The following is a 14,857-nucleotide window of genomic DNA, read 5'->3' on the forward strand; positions in this document are numbered from 1 at the left end:
CATTTTATCCTCTCCAGGAGGGCAAGGGGGCGATGGCTTGCCCAAGCTGACAGGCATGGGTCTCCACCCCATCCAAGCCTGGAGGTGAGTGGGGAGGCAAATTTCTATCCCACCTGGAAACTCAGAGAAAAGTACCCACACTGGGTGGCCTGACCTGTCAACCCAGGACTGCAGGAGAACAACCGTGACCCTCCAGGTGACGATTAGAAGCCCAGCGTGCTTGGCCATGTGAACCCCCTGTAAGTCCAGACTTGTGTCGGGTCACATGCAGCAGTAGGAATACCAGCACTTCTCCCCGTTACAGAGCAGGAAATTGAGGGTTGAGAGGGTAAGGAGCTCACCCACAGGACCAGCTGTCCGTGGTGGAGACAGAATTTGGCCCAGGTTTGCCGTCAGGCGGGAAAGAGGCTGATCACCGTGCCCAGGTTCGTGCAACAATGGCTGCTGGTGCTTGATCCTAAACCCAGCACCCCCACCCTCGCGCGCCTGATGGAAAGGGAGGGTCCTTTGAAAACTGTTCATTGAGCACGTATTCTGCCAGTGCGGCTCTTGCGCCTCTGGGGAGTCTGCAGGGAGCAAGACCCCTCGGGTGCCCTCCGCACTGACCTTAAATGCTGTGTAATGACTCCAGCACCTGTGTGGGCCGCTACGTGCACTGTCCTCAGCTTCTGTAACTAATTCCAAGTTCGGTGCATACACCTCTACACGTGGCACCCCGCTGCGGGAGGGACTAACCACGATCCAAGGCTCTGTGCACCCCTGGTCCACTGTAAGCACCACCGCCCATGGCTGTGTGTTTCCCACGGTGCCCAGCAGAGAGAGGGGCAGGCCGGGTGTGCCCCGAGCTCTGCACCGGGGATCCGACGGCCCGCTTCTCCTTCCACTGCTGTAAGAGCTTCTCATTGATTTCTTAAGTGGCAGAGTCGTGGTTCTCCACAGAGCATCCATGACGAGCGTCGAGTGCTGCCCTCTCGTGAGACCAACCCGTTCCCCAGGCGAAGCCCTCCGGGGCAGCCATGTTCCTTCTCTCCTTCCCCCTCTCACAGGCGGAAGCTCACAGCCCATGGAGGAGGCGGAGGAACCCAGGCATCTTCTTGCCCTCCGAGAGTTCACGGTCCACGGGGTACCAAGGTGGGCCCAGAAGGGACTGGGTGAGCTGCCACCCAGCAGAGGAGTAGCTGGAGCTGCCCGCACACTCACCCACATGAGCGGGGGTGCCTTGGGGTCTGAGTGTCCTTCAGCTGCCTGAGGCGGATGCTCCGAACCTGCATCTCACACCTGTGGCCCCAGCTGTGTCCTGCAGTTGGGCCCAGGCCAACGCCAGAGTCACAGACTTGGCTAGAACCTCTGTGGCAGCAGTCCCCAGCTGGGGACCTTGGGCAAGTGAGTTCTCCCCTCCAATCCTCAGCTTTGTCCTCTGTGAAGAGGGGATGAGGACTCCCACCGCTGGGATCCCGTGGAGCTTAGATGAGAAGTTAGGCCAGGGAGGCCTGGCCCACGCTGGGTGAGGGAGAGACCAATGCCCCTCCCTCCCCGCTCCCTGTGTCCTGCAGCTGGGCGTCTTCCTCCAGACCCCTCCAAGCCTGTGCCCTCCCTTCAGGGCTTCACCCCGCTTACCTGAGTCACCTTCTTCAATCAAGCAACCACCCTCCTTTGAGGTAGGATCATGGAGGCTCAGAGAGGTCCAACAGCAGCATGTGGCCACCCCAGACTTAACTCAGCCCTTCCTGCCTTGGCCCTCAGCCCCCGTGTGACCCTGTCATCCAGGAGGAGGGAGACAGTTGTCTGAGGGCTGGCCACTGGCTGACAGAAGCACACTGCTGGCTCCAGGAGCCCCCGTCTCTGCCCATGCTGCCCCTGGCTCACCTTCAGACCCTTGGCCCCGCCCACTGCCCCAGCCAGCTGTGGCTCTCAGCACATCCGAGGAACCCCCGCCCACAGAGCCAGCAGGGCCCTCCCTCCATACTAGGTGGGGGGATGGGGGGCTGTTAATCCCAGAGGAACCTCTGAGCACTTACTAGGGAAAATGGACCACTTTAAAGGCCTAGGACAAAGCATGTCCTTCACTACCCTGTCTTCGAAGCATTCTTCATTCAACTTTGACACAGCAGAGGAGGGCAGGAGGGAGGGCTTGGTGGACCAGCCAAGGGGCCGAGGGCAGCTCCTGAGATGGCCTGGCTTCCTGGACTATCGGTTTGCTCAGGCCGCCACAAGGCACCACAGGCTGAAGGCTTCACAACAGAAGCGTCTTCTCTTGCACTCTCGAGGCTGGACGGCGGAGATCAAGGTGTGGGCGGGGCTGGTTCTTCTGAGGCCTCTCTCCTGGACTCGTAGACCGCCCCGTCTCCTCCCTGTGTCCTCACAGGGTCGTCCCTCTGCATGTCTGTGTCCTAGTCTCCTCTTCTTATGAGAACACAAGTCATATGGGACGAGTCCACCCTAAAATGAAGATGGCTTCATTTTAACTTAATCACCTCTTTAAAGACCCTGTCACCAAAGAGTCTCATTCTGAGGTGCTTGGGGTTAAGGTTTCAACATATGAATTTGGGGAGACACAAGTCGGCCCATAACACCTTGGTAATCTCAATACATGGTCCTTTTGGAGAAATCCAGGGGTTGGGGCCCTCTGTTTTCCAGAACAATAGGGGCGTTCTGAGGCCCATGGGAGTGGGGGCCGGGACCCTGTCCGACGGGAGGGACCTCTCATAGTGTCCCACTATGGCTGCTCATCCAGCCCTGCTGATAACCTCGCTTCTTCCTTTCTGTGAATGGGTGCCCCCTAGCTGGCGTCAGGGGTGCCCCGATTGAGATGCCCAGGGGGTGCAGGGGAATGTGGCACCGTCTTTTTGGCAAGTGTGCACACATCCATGTGGGTGGGAGCTGGTCCTCAGACACCGTGTGGTCATGTATGCATCTCCCTCCACCTCCAGCAGGGCAGCCACCAGGCCTGATCTCGGCATCCGGGCCGGCCCACCGTCCATGTTCCATCAAGATTTGCTGAGTGGACCAGCGAGTGCGTGGGGCTGTGCTGGAAAGAACCAGCACAGGGAATCAGGGAACCAGAGCCTTGTGCTCTGGTCCTTGTCACACTGAACTCCAGGGCCCCACAATTCCACCTAAAATTCTATGGGTTTACTCAAGTGGTTTACCATGATGTCCTCCTCCACCCATGTCGAAACTTCCAGAACTACAAGAAGTGAAGGCCTGTTCCTCCACCCACCCACCCCCAGCCTCCCCAACCCAGAATCCAGCAAAGGGGCTCTTCTCCCCGCAGAACCCACACTCGGGCTGGAGGTGCTAGGACCGCCAGCCCTTCACGAGCAACCTGGTCAACGGGCGGCCGGCCAGTGTCACTTACACCAAACACACAGGCCGACCAGGAGGCTGGAGTTCCTTTCATCATGGCTGCAGAGCGTCCACGGAGGGCCAGGAAGCAGTGGTCTCAGTGGCCAAGGAGCCGCCCCCGAATCGAGCGCAGGATGGGGCAGCATAAATCAGAGCCCATAGGGGAGCGCGCCTGGGCCCATGCTGCAACGTGACAGGGGGAGCAGCCCTGGCCGACCCTTGCTGCATCTGGCCCACTCCCTGCTCCGTGCAACACGGCTGAGTTTCCTTGTTGTGCCCACGAAGGCCTGGTTTCACTGAACCTCGATGTTCCTATCAGGGGCCAAGTAAACTTTGCAAAATAATGGATTTTCCAGGCGGGAACGGCCCATGACATATACCAAACGCACTGTAGACACATAGGGTGAGTCTGTAGTTATTCAGACAATGGGATGTGGAGACTCATCTTCCAGACTCTGCCTAGCTGTGCGTGTTCCCCTCCAGGAGAACATTTTACAGACAAAGATTGAGTTTGCAGCCCAGGAAAAATGTCACTTGGAAAAATCCTTGTTGTTAACCCTTATAAAGGACCATCTCTATGGGTGGAGAGAGCTCCCCACCGGCTGGTGGGATGCTCCCCAGATTCAAATAGCACTTCTAGGGTGCCTGTGATGGCACCCCACATCAGGATCTCATTGGATCTTGCCCAACAGCCAGCACGTGACCCCCACTTCAGGAGGCGAAGGCAGAAGGGTCCATGGAGCCCCAAGCAAAGGGCCTTCTGATCCCAGCTTCTCCTCTGGAAAATGGGGCCAGGAGAGCACCCCTCCATAGGTTGGGTGAGGGTTATTTGAGATGGCACCTGGACTATTCCAGGCACCGAGCATGTGTTCAGGAAAGATTCCATCTAGCCCGCGTCCCTCAGCTTCGTGATTGGGGAACCGAACCTCAGAGGGGTGCACAAGTTAACCAGTAAGTGGCAGTGTTGGAGGGAGCCTGACCCCCACATCTGAGCACTGGCTGTTCCCCTGGCCACAGTGCTCAGTGCTATGGATGCCGGCAGAGAGACACTCCGTAAACTGTAGAAGAATTTCTCGTAAACGCTAGAGGTTCCTGCTCCCATCTGCAGTGGGTGCTGGAGTGCCACCCAGAGTCCTCTTCCAGGTTTGGGCTCTCCTGGGCCCCTGCCGGGAGTGTTGGCTGTTGACGGCTGTGGCTGAGTCCTTGAGCCCTCCCTGCCAGGGGAAGCCATTCTGAGGCCCGGCTGGCGGGTGGCTCCAGGCCCTGTCGCCTGCCTGGACTCAGGACGCCTCTGAAGGGCCTTTGCTACAACTGTGTGGACCTCGGCCTGGGCCTGCTGCCCTCCCCGCACAGGCAGGCGTTGCTCTGAGCCCTCCCTGTGAGCTCCCGTGTGCGGACCCCCAGGCTGAGAGTCGGGACCCCGGCCCAGACACCATCTCCCAAAGTAGTTCTCCCTGCAGACAGGCGGCAGCGGGGGCTCAGAGCCTGGGGCGCAGGGGGCAGGTGCCCTGGCCGAGGAAGCAGAGGCGGCTGCAGATGCACATCTGAGGGCTCCAACCGCTGGGGGGCAATGGGGCCCCCCAAGAATGTGACACTGGAGCTCAGACCTCGAGGTCCCAGAGGAGTCGCTCAGGGTCTGGTGCCACCCCTCAGGGATGCCTTCCCTGGGTCTTCCCCCACCAGCAGAGGCCCAGACCATGCCCAGGCCCAGAGGAAGGCACTTGGGGGCCACACTGTGGACAAGGTGGAAGGGAGAGCAGAGGACGCCTGGGGAGCCAGGGAGCCTGGGGGGCTGGCTGGTCCAGGCAGGGAGTTTGGACTCTTCCCAAGGAGAACGGGGCAGTCTAGAGGGTTTTAAGAGAAGAAGGCTACATCAGAGTTGCGTTCCAGAAAGATTTCTGACTTCAGGGTGGAGAATTGCTCAGAGGGGCCAGAGCAGATGTGGGGAGCAGGGTCAGGACAGGGATGAAGAGGCCCAGACCAGGGATGGAGGTGGACACGGTGGCCGGGGGGGCGGGGATGGAGTCAGCTGGACTTGGTGAGGTGGGGGCTGGAGTGGGCTAGGACTTGACAGGAGCCCAGGGCTGAGCCAGGAAGCCGACCCGCCTGTCACGCTCCCTCATCATGGACACTGACCACAGCAGAGTGCACGTGCGGGGCCAGGCCCCACACGGGGACCCCCTGACACGCCTGTGCGTTGTCCCTGCCCCTTCACAGAGGTGGGAATCGAGGCCCAGCGAGCTTCACTACCATGTCAGCCTCGTGCCCCTCGTCGCCCCAGGAATGCAGGCTCCACACTCCAGTTTCTCCACACGAGCTCCGCCTTCCCGTGCTCCCCCACACGGCCACCCCAGCTCCCCAGTCGCCCAGCCCATGGCACTCCATCAGCTGCGTCCTGTGAGGAGTCAAAGGCCTCTGCTCCTGTTTCACAGATGAAACCCCGAGGTGCTGAGAGGGGACGGCAGACTGCATGTTCTAGCAGGTCTTGGGCCCCGGAGCAGTGCTCTCCCCGCAGAGCCACCCACCGGTGACGGGTCGGATGGAGAATCCTTCCCTCCGAGAAGCAGGGCTGCTGCTCCTTAGCAAATCCTGACTATATGATTCTTCCATCTCATCCCACCCTCCCACCAGCACCACACGCGGGAACTGAGGGAGACCAAGGCTCCAGGCCGAATCACACCAGAGGACATGGTGCTGCGGGAATGGAGCCCGGGTGGTCCTAACCCCCTCTCCGCCGGACCCCCAGGTCAGCTGCATGCCTGAGCTTCCCCAGCTCAGGGATGCATATTTTTCTGCTTATTGGCACCAAGGCATACCTGAAAAATAAACTAGATGCTAATTTAGCGTGAAAGCCACGGATGCATTTTCCTCACAAGAGCGCAGCCCAGCCTCTCAGGGCATCGGGGTGGTTGTGGGGGGACAGCGCCCGGGGGGGGGCGGCGAACGTGCCCTGCCCGTTCCTTGAAACAGCCATGATTAATTTTTAAAAGGCTCCAGTCCTGTTGGCATGCCAACTCCCTCTCTGTCCTTGTCCTAGCGTTCTAGGGCTGCTGTAACAAAGGACCACGACCCAGATGATTAAAACAGCAGAAATGCGTTTTCTCCTGTTCTGGAGCCCAGAAATCTGAAATCCAGGTGTCGGCAGGGCTGTGCTCCCTCCAGAGGCTCTGGGTGAGGATCTGTTCCTAGCCTCTTCCAGCTTCTGGGGGGTCCGGGCGTCCCTTGGCTTGTGGCCACATCACCCCGGTCTCTGCCTTGGTCTTCACATGGCCTCCTGCGTGTGTCTGTTCTTTAATCTCCCTCTGCCTGTCTCTTACAAGGATACTTGTGATGGCATTTAGGGCCCACCTGGGTGACCCAGAAAGATCTCTTCATCTCAGGATGCTTAACCTAATTTTATCTGCAAAGACCCTTTTTCCAATAAAGTCACATTCACAAGGGGCCACATTACCACCACAGTCCTGGACGGGATACAGTAGGCCTCCGTGCCCAGATGCTTCATGCACGCCTCACCCCTGAGGCCGGGAAGATGCCGGAGCCAGCCGAGGTGTGGAACAAGGGCGCAGTGGGACCTGCTGTGCAGCCCGGTGCAAGTGCAGAAACCCCGCTGCCTCTGCGGCGGCCCGGGATCACGTCCCCAGCGCAGGGCTCAGGCTGGCAAGAGGACCAGGGAGCTCGGTGGCGCCCTGCATGCAACGGCACACTGCCCGGGTGTGCCAAACACCGTCTGGGATTGTTGTTTTTTCCAGTGGAGTCTGGTTTTATTTGTTTTCCTTTTTCGTATTAAACCAATGTTTTTAATGGAAATAACTCCCAGATTAGATTTTCTTCCATAAGAGGGAATAAAAGGGAATATAGAATTTAAAATGAGTCTCCCCAACCCAGGATCGAATTCATTTGTTCCTCTTTGAGCACAGTCCATGAGCTGAGCGGCTATAAGGATGCATGTGACTTGGGACAGCAGGAGGAGGGGGAGCAGGAGAGGAGCAGGGAGGGGAGGAGGAGGGGGAAGAAGAGGAGGAGGAGGAGGGGGAGGGGGAGGAGGAGGAGGAGGAGGGTGGGGGAGGAAGAGGAGGAGGAGGGTGGGGGGAGGAAGAGGAGGAGGAGGGTGGGGGGAGGAAGGGGAGGAGGAGGGTGGGGGGAGGAAGGGGAGGAAGAGGGTGGGGGAGGAAGGGGAGGAGGAGGGTGGGGGGAGGAAGAGGAGGAGGAGGGTGGGGAGGAAGAGGAGGAGGGTGGGGAGGAAGAGGAGGAGGGTGGGGGGGAGCAGGAGGAGGAGGGGGAACAGGAGAAGGAAGAGAGGGAGGACGGTGGTGTTGGCGAGAACTGACAGGGCGGCTGTGACACTCGTGGCCGTCGTTCGTCCTCCCTCACGCCACGACACAGAGAGCATCCCCAATCTGCAGGTGAGCATTCAAGCCCGCTGCATTTAGAAATGGGCCCCAGGGCTGTCAAGTTCGCAAGTGGAGGAGGCAAGATCCCATTTCCAGCCCGTCCACCCGGGCCGCACGCTCTTTCTACGCAGGCCTCCAGCAGAAACCGTACCTATCAGATCTGCACTGACCCTCGGGGGCTGATGGGGAACAGGGCAGGAGCCCTGGGGAAGAGTGGGTACAGAGCTGGTGTTGGGGGCCCTGGGTGGGTCTGGCTGTGGGAGGCTGACAACGGCTCCCAAAGACAGGTCCACACTCTAATCCCCAAAACCTGTGAATGTGACCTTATTTGGGAAAAAGGTCCATCAGATGTGCTTGAGTTAAGGACCTTGAGATAAGGGGATCATCTTGGTTTAGCCCGGGGGGCCCTAAACACCACTGAAAGTGTCCTTAGAAGAGGAAGACAGAGGGAATTTAAAAACAGACAAACAGGAGAGAAGGTGATAGGAAGACCGAAGCTGAGACTGGAGTGACACGGCCACAAGCCAAGAAACTCCTGGGGCCACCAGGAGCTGGAGGAGACGAGGAGGGACCCTCCCCTAGAGCCTCCAGAGGGAGCAGGGCCTCGTGACACCTTGATCTTGGACTTCTGGCCTCCAGAATGAATCTCTGTGTTTTCAGCCACGTGCTCTGTGGTCATTTGTTATGACAGCCACAGGACACTAATACACAGGCCTTCTGAGACCTCCAGGCCAGGTGGGCAGGCCCAGAGCGTGGGGCACCTGGAGAGGGACCAGAGGAGGTGGGACATACCAGGTGGCAGGTCTGGCTTGAGCCCAGCCCCTTAGCTGACACGGCCCAGTGACTCAGCCCCTGGGAGACCCGTCCCCTCCCTTGGCCAATGGGGTGTCTAGGAGAAGGCACAGGGCCTGGGCCAGCCCTAAACATGCATGGGATACAATGCCAGCCCGGGAGGTCTGCACACCTGCTGCCACTCCAGGCTGGACTCATGGGAGAAGAGGATGGGCTCAAAGAGGCAGGGGGTGGGCCCTAAATGCAATGCAAGCGTCCTTATAAGGGACACATGGAAGAGATCCAGGAGAGGAAGAGAAGAGGCCATGTGGTCACAGAGGAAGAGACCGGAGTGATGTGGCCATAAGCCAAGGAGCTCCTGGGGCCACCAGAAGCTAGAAGAGGCAGCAAGGACCCTCCCCTAGAGCCTTTGGAGGGGGCGAGGCCCTGTGACACCTTGATCTCAGACCTCTGGCCTCCAGCACTGGGAGAGAATAAATTCCTGTTGTCAGCCACCCAGTCTGTGGTCCTTTGTTACAGCAGCTGTGGGAGATGAATACACTGCAGAAGGTGGCTTCCCACGTCCTCATCTAAAGACCCAAAGCTCAACAATGTGAGAGACCAACTGCATTCCCACTGGAGTTGGGGTAAGGCGGGGTCCACCCTCCTGGGCACCTGGCACCATAAGCTGACTGCCCCTCGGTGGCATCTCAGGCTGGCCAACCTGCCTGGGCTCAGAAAATGCCAGCTCTGCAGCCCGAGCTTGCCATGACCGTCCATTCGGCACTCACGTCCCACCTCTTGGCTTAGGAAAATCCAGACTCTGGGCCAAGGAAAATGAACCAGAATGAGTGCGGCGCTAATGAGACCCTGGGCTTGGGCATCTTGGGGCCGCGCCCCCCTGGGGAGGCACTTCCATTCACCAGGGCACCCCGCCAAAGCCCCTACCCAGTTCGGAATTTCCCCTTTGAAGCCTGCGGGCCTGTGCCAGTTTGGAGCACGGGACCCGGCTCCTTGCAGGAGAATGAAAGCCCGGGCTGACCACATGCTGGCGTCGGTTCAGTTCTCTTTATTTTTGTCAACAAGGAGATTTGTTTTAATGGGAACCAGCAGAACCCAGGTTGCAGATTTTCCACTCCTGCTGGTCTCGACAGAGGCCGCCTGGCTTCCCACCCCAGGCAGGACAGCTGCGAATTTGGTGGACGGGGGATGGAGGGAGGGAGGGAGGAAAGAGGGAGGGCATCCCGGGGAGAAGGGACCTGGGCTGCAGCAGGGCCCATTCTGTCTCTCTCCTGGCTCCCTGCCCTGCCCTGCAGCTCGCCCTCTACTCACCAGCCTCAGCTGCGGGCACCCAACCTCACTGCCCACTCGCTGCTCCCTCTCTGCACTGAGCCCAGGACGGAGGGACAGAGGCTGGCTCCTTTTCCCGACTTGTGAGAGGGAGGCACCAGGAACAGAAGGGCTTCCTGCAAGCTGATTGCACACCTTGGCCAGAATGCTAGGCCTCTCTGTGCCTCAGTTTCCTCGTTGGTATAATGGCCAACCTTGTAGGGCTGTGATGAGGACTCTATGAGATAAAATACGCCCTCATAACCTGGCACGCAGCATGCTTGGCCCACATTTGCCAGTATCAATCAGGCTTTGACCTGGATGGGGGACAGCCAAGCTGGGAGGGCCTGGGTGGCATGTCTGTTTCTGAACTGGCCAGCAGGCCAACCTGGGACACTCAGAGGTCCGGACGCTGGTAATAACTCCCGGGCTAGTGGGAGCCCCTTCCCTGCTGTCCCAGAGACCAAGCCACCAAGCCTGCCCCTCTCCTTCACCTCTGCAGGCATGGGAAGGCCTAATCTTGACCCTGACTGTTTCACCAGAGGCCTGTCCACTTGCCAGATGTTAGGAGAGGACCAGTGATGGCTGGAGTTGGCTTGTCCTGCTCATGACAGCCGGCCACGTGCTGGCTTCTTAAAATCAGCCATGGTGGGAGTATTCACACCACGGAAATTGGCAAAAGTTACAGATCTGGGCCTTTTTCCTTAAAGGATCGGACATTAAACATCCATCAGCACGCCACTGGTTTCCCCCAAGCAGGTATCCAACATTGGTCTCCTTCCGTGAGGCCCGGTGGTGGCCGCCATCTTTCCCGAAGCCTCTCAGGGTCGGATTGCGCCCAGAGGGGAGGATGGGAAGAAAGATCTTCCCCTTATCCATTTTAAAAGCCCAGATTTCCTGTGGGGTGGCCATCTGCTTACCTAAGAAGCTGTGTTTCCTAAACAGCTGTCTTCAGATATTTGCAGGACTGTCACGTGGAAAAGGAGGGCTCCCACATGGGCCCAGGGGAAAGCAGAGATACCACTCGGTAGATATTTAGGGACAGTTTTCCTTTCATTCCTTTCATGTATCTGAGAGTCACAGGGACCCTTCACAGGATTTTTCGTGTCTGAAGGTCTCTCAGAACACAGCTCATTTTCAGAGCAAGGAGATACTTTCATTGTGAAAGAATCCCTCCCATGCCCCACGGCTTCTGCTTTTGTCACCCAGATGTCCCCCCAGGAAAATGTAACACATGCACAGCTCTGTGCACAGGCCTGGCCCGGAGCAAGAATTCAAGCCATGGTGACCACAAGGCCCCTCATTTGCATCAAATCGTGGAACTTCAAAGCTGGGCGTGCTCTCGGAGGAGGGCTGAGTGCCAACACTATCCCTTTAGTTCCCAGCAAACCCAGGGAGGGTGGTTTCCTCATCATGGCCGCTAGCTGAGGCATGCTAGGACAACGAGGCTGGTGTCTCCTGCCTGGTGGGGTCAAGGGTTGGCTTCCAAGCAGCCAAACTATTGGCTTTCATTCAGACCAGCAACTGGACATCCTGGATACAAAGCACACTGTTTTTGTTTTGTTCACTTTTTAAACAAATTAAAACAATTAACAATAGATTTAGAATTGGGTTGGCTAACAGTCTTTTTGTAGGGCAGTGATTGCATTTGCCTGAAGATCAATCTTAAGTTAATGTCGTGGAAAAAGGATGGGTATTATCCAACGCATATACATACTTCCTTCTACATGCTTGTTGTTTACAGTTTATACAATGCTTTCAAAACACATCTTCTCTTTTGTACTTCACAAGAAACTCACAGGAAGAATAAGGAAGACACTTGGAAGCCAAGTCTTGCCCCAAATCGCAGCGCTGTGTGCGGCAGAGCCATGGTGAGAGCTCCTGGCCCCTGCTTCAGTCTTTGTTCCCGTGTAGAAGAGCTATTCCAAAATACAAAACATGATGGCAGAGCACAAATAGTAGATCCCATGAATTGAGTGTCTGGTATCTGCCAGGTACTGTTTAGGTACTTAAGACACAAAATCGTATTTTATTCTTGCAACAGTCTTGGAACATGGCTGCTGTCACCTCTGCTTCACAAATGAAAGCTGAGGCTTAGGGGGCGGAAGGAAACATCCAGGCTGGAACCTGGAGCAGGTCGTCCCGGCTCCGCGGCTGTGCTTTTAGTCTCAGTCTTCACACCCTAACACCCTCATTGCTTAGATCACCCAAACTAGCTCTCTCCTGTGCCGAGACCACCTATCGGCTTTTATGAGATAAAAGGGAAGACCATGCTACTGGATCAGAAGGAATGTGTAGGATCTGTTTGAGAAAGTGTTAGCTTCAGAGGGAGGAGGGTCTGTGGGGTCAACACATTGCCTCATTCCAACGGCTGACCAACCGCTCCTCCTCTTCTTGGGATGAGACTTACTGCTCCAGAAAGGCTCTGCACCCTCTAGGCTGAGTTAATCGGCAGGAAAGTCTCAGTCACCCTCAGCGATGAGCAATCCTGCTGGCGGGGGGTGTCCAGAGGCACTGAGGCAGCTCCTGTCCTCTGCAGGGAGACACTGTTTTCAATGGCTGGAGGACGGGGAGGTGAACAGACACAGCTCACATCCCAGTCCCACTGGAGGGCCAGCTGGTGACTCAGGGGCGTGGAGTCATGCAGATCTCGAGGTAGGTGGACTCTGAACCAGGAGAGACTGGTTCAGGGTGGTGCAGGACACAGGAATATGGAGTCCAGTTGACCAGTATTTGAGTGGAATGCCAGAGGGTGAGCTTGGATGGTATGGGCTTTTCGGAAACCGTGGAGTGGCTGCTATAGGGCTTCTGGAATATCATGGAGGCTTCTGGAAAGTTGACAGTCCCTTTGTGCATAGATGCTGTGAGAGGTAGACCAGATGGCCAGATGATTTTTTGGTCCCATTCTCTTCCATAGGGTTTGAGGAATTTTTTTCTTTTTTTCAGTTCTGAAGAAAGAATCTCTCTGAGAGAATCTGTATGTCCCAACATAAAACAGCTGACCGTAGACTTCCTACATCGCAGTGGGAATTCAAAGCTTTGAGAGACAGATGAACAAGCCCCTCCTGTAAATCCTGGCTGGTCCTGTGACCTGGAGCAATTTCCTTATCCCCTCTGAACTTCCGCTTTTGCCTCCTGGGTGCCGGCGAGGATGAAATGGAGTAACTCACACTGTAACTTCTCCGGTGCCGAGCACACAGCACATTCTCTGCAAGTCTCAGCTGCAAAATCCGTACCTGATGCTGGCTTAGTGCCGCCCGAGGCTACAGGCCTGACCAGCATGGCCCTTCTACAACCGTGCTGCGCAATGGCATCGCCGCTCGCCACACGTGACTGTTTAAATATCAATTTAAAATTCGTTAAAATTTAGCTCCTCAGTTGCAGTAGCCACATTCCAAGAGTCCAGTGGCCACAGACAGCTACCAATTGCACACACAGATGTAGAACATTTCCACTGATGCACAGAGTTCTATTGGACATTGGGCAGTGTTGGTCCAGAACCTCAGCGGGCCCACAATTAGCTAGGACACGGGTTTAAACTGCAGGTCCCTGTGCTCCACTCCTGGAGATTCTGCTCAGAGGAGCCCAGACCCTGGAGCCCAGGATTCGTGTGTTTAAGAGGCTGCTGAGTGATTCTGCTGAGTAACATGGTGAACTAATAGACGCTCTGTACAGATGGGGCAACTGAAGGCCCGCGTGGGCCAGGACCGCGTAGCTGGTGCAGGAACCACCCGTTCACGGGGCTTTTGCTGCAGGATCTCTCTCACGCGTGTCCTTCGTCAGGTGAGCAGTCTGGTGGACCCAAAGGTGCCATCTGCTTTCCACATGCATCCCCAAGGCCTCCACGTTGGCCAGGTGAAAGGGACTTACCCTGGACTCCTTTGCCCACCCCCGTCCCCCGCCAAATTGCGGTTTGCTGCCCTCTGGGCACCCAGGTGAAAGAACTAGTCATTTCATTGTTAAAACCAGTGGCTCAGCAACACAATAATTGTCGGAGAGCTCAGCATGAGCCCAGTCTGCTGAAAAATATCCTGACCCCTCCAGAATGTTTCAGTGGAAATGACTTTCAAATGGAGACAGAACCAGCAAGGGAGCCAAGAACCAGTTTCTTGAAAACGAATCATGTAGTCTGGCTTGAGCCGGGCCCTGGTCTCTACACAACTGGTGTCTATTTCTGTCCATTCAGAGTTTGTAAAGTCTGCTCTGGATTCATTTGAGTTCTGGAAAATCCATCAGTGTGACCCAGAGGAGGGCTCTGAGTGCCCGCTGCTGCCCCTGCAGCCCAGGGCAGCCCTGCCCTTCCTCCCACACCTGGCAACCATTGCCAAGGAACTTCCCCCATTTGCGGGGAGCCCACGGTGGTCTCCCATCCACAGCTAGCCTCTTCCATGTGACCATATTCTGATTCCATATGACGTCAGATTGCTCCGGCTTCCCATTCAGTCATCAGAGAGCTACAGAGCATCAGTGCGGGCCGGGGCTGGCGTGAGGCACTGCAGCCACAAAGAGGGACAGCGCACAGGCCCTGGCTTGGAGGGGCCCCGTCAGCCCCTCACCACGGTACATCCTGAGAAGCCCCGTCTTAGGAGCTCACACAAAGTGGTGTGTGTGCCGAGAGGAGGTAGAGACTCATTCCAGGGGAAGAAAGACGGAGGGAGGGAGGGAGAGAGGGAGGGAGGAGGAGGGAGGAGGAGGAGAAGAGGGAAGGAGGGAGGGAGGGAGAGAGGGAGGGAGAGGGGGAGGAGGGATGCAGGCTTTCAGAGGAAGAAATGCCTGTGCTGAATGAATGAGCAGAAGCATTAAGGGACCAGTGGACGTTCCAGCTGCAAACGGAGTAAAGAGGGCCTCCCAGGGACCTGCCTGGGCATTGGTATTTGAGCATGGAGAGGCCGTGGGAGGCAATGGTGGGCGTGTGGCTGTGAACCACAAAGGACCTTGTCTGCCATCGATGGTGTGGTTTTAGTCCCCCAACTGTCATTAAAATGACCCAAAAGCACCAGCCACCTTCCTTTTGCACCCTG

Source organism: Ceratotherium simum, chromosome 29 (assembly GCF_057802395.1).
Source record: "Ceratotherium simum simum isolate JZ-2026a chromosome 29, ASM5780239v1, whole genome shotgun sequence".
Classification (NCBI taxonomy): Eukaryota; Metazoa; Chordata; class Mammalia; order Perissodactyla; family Rhinocerotidae; genus Ceratotherium; species Ceratotherium simum.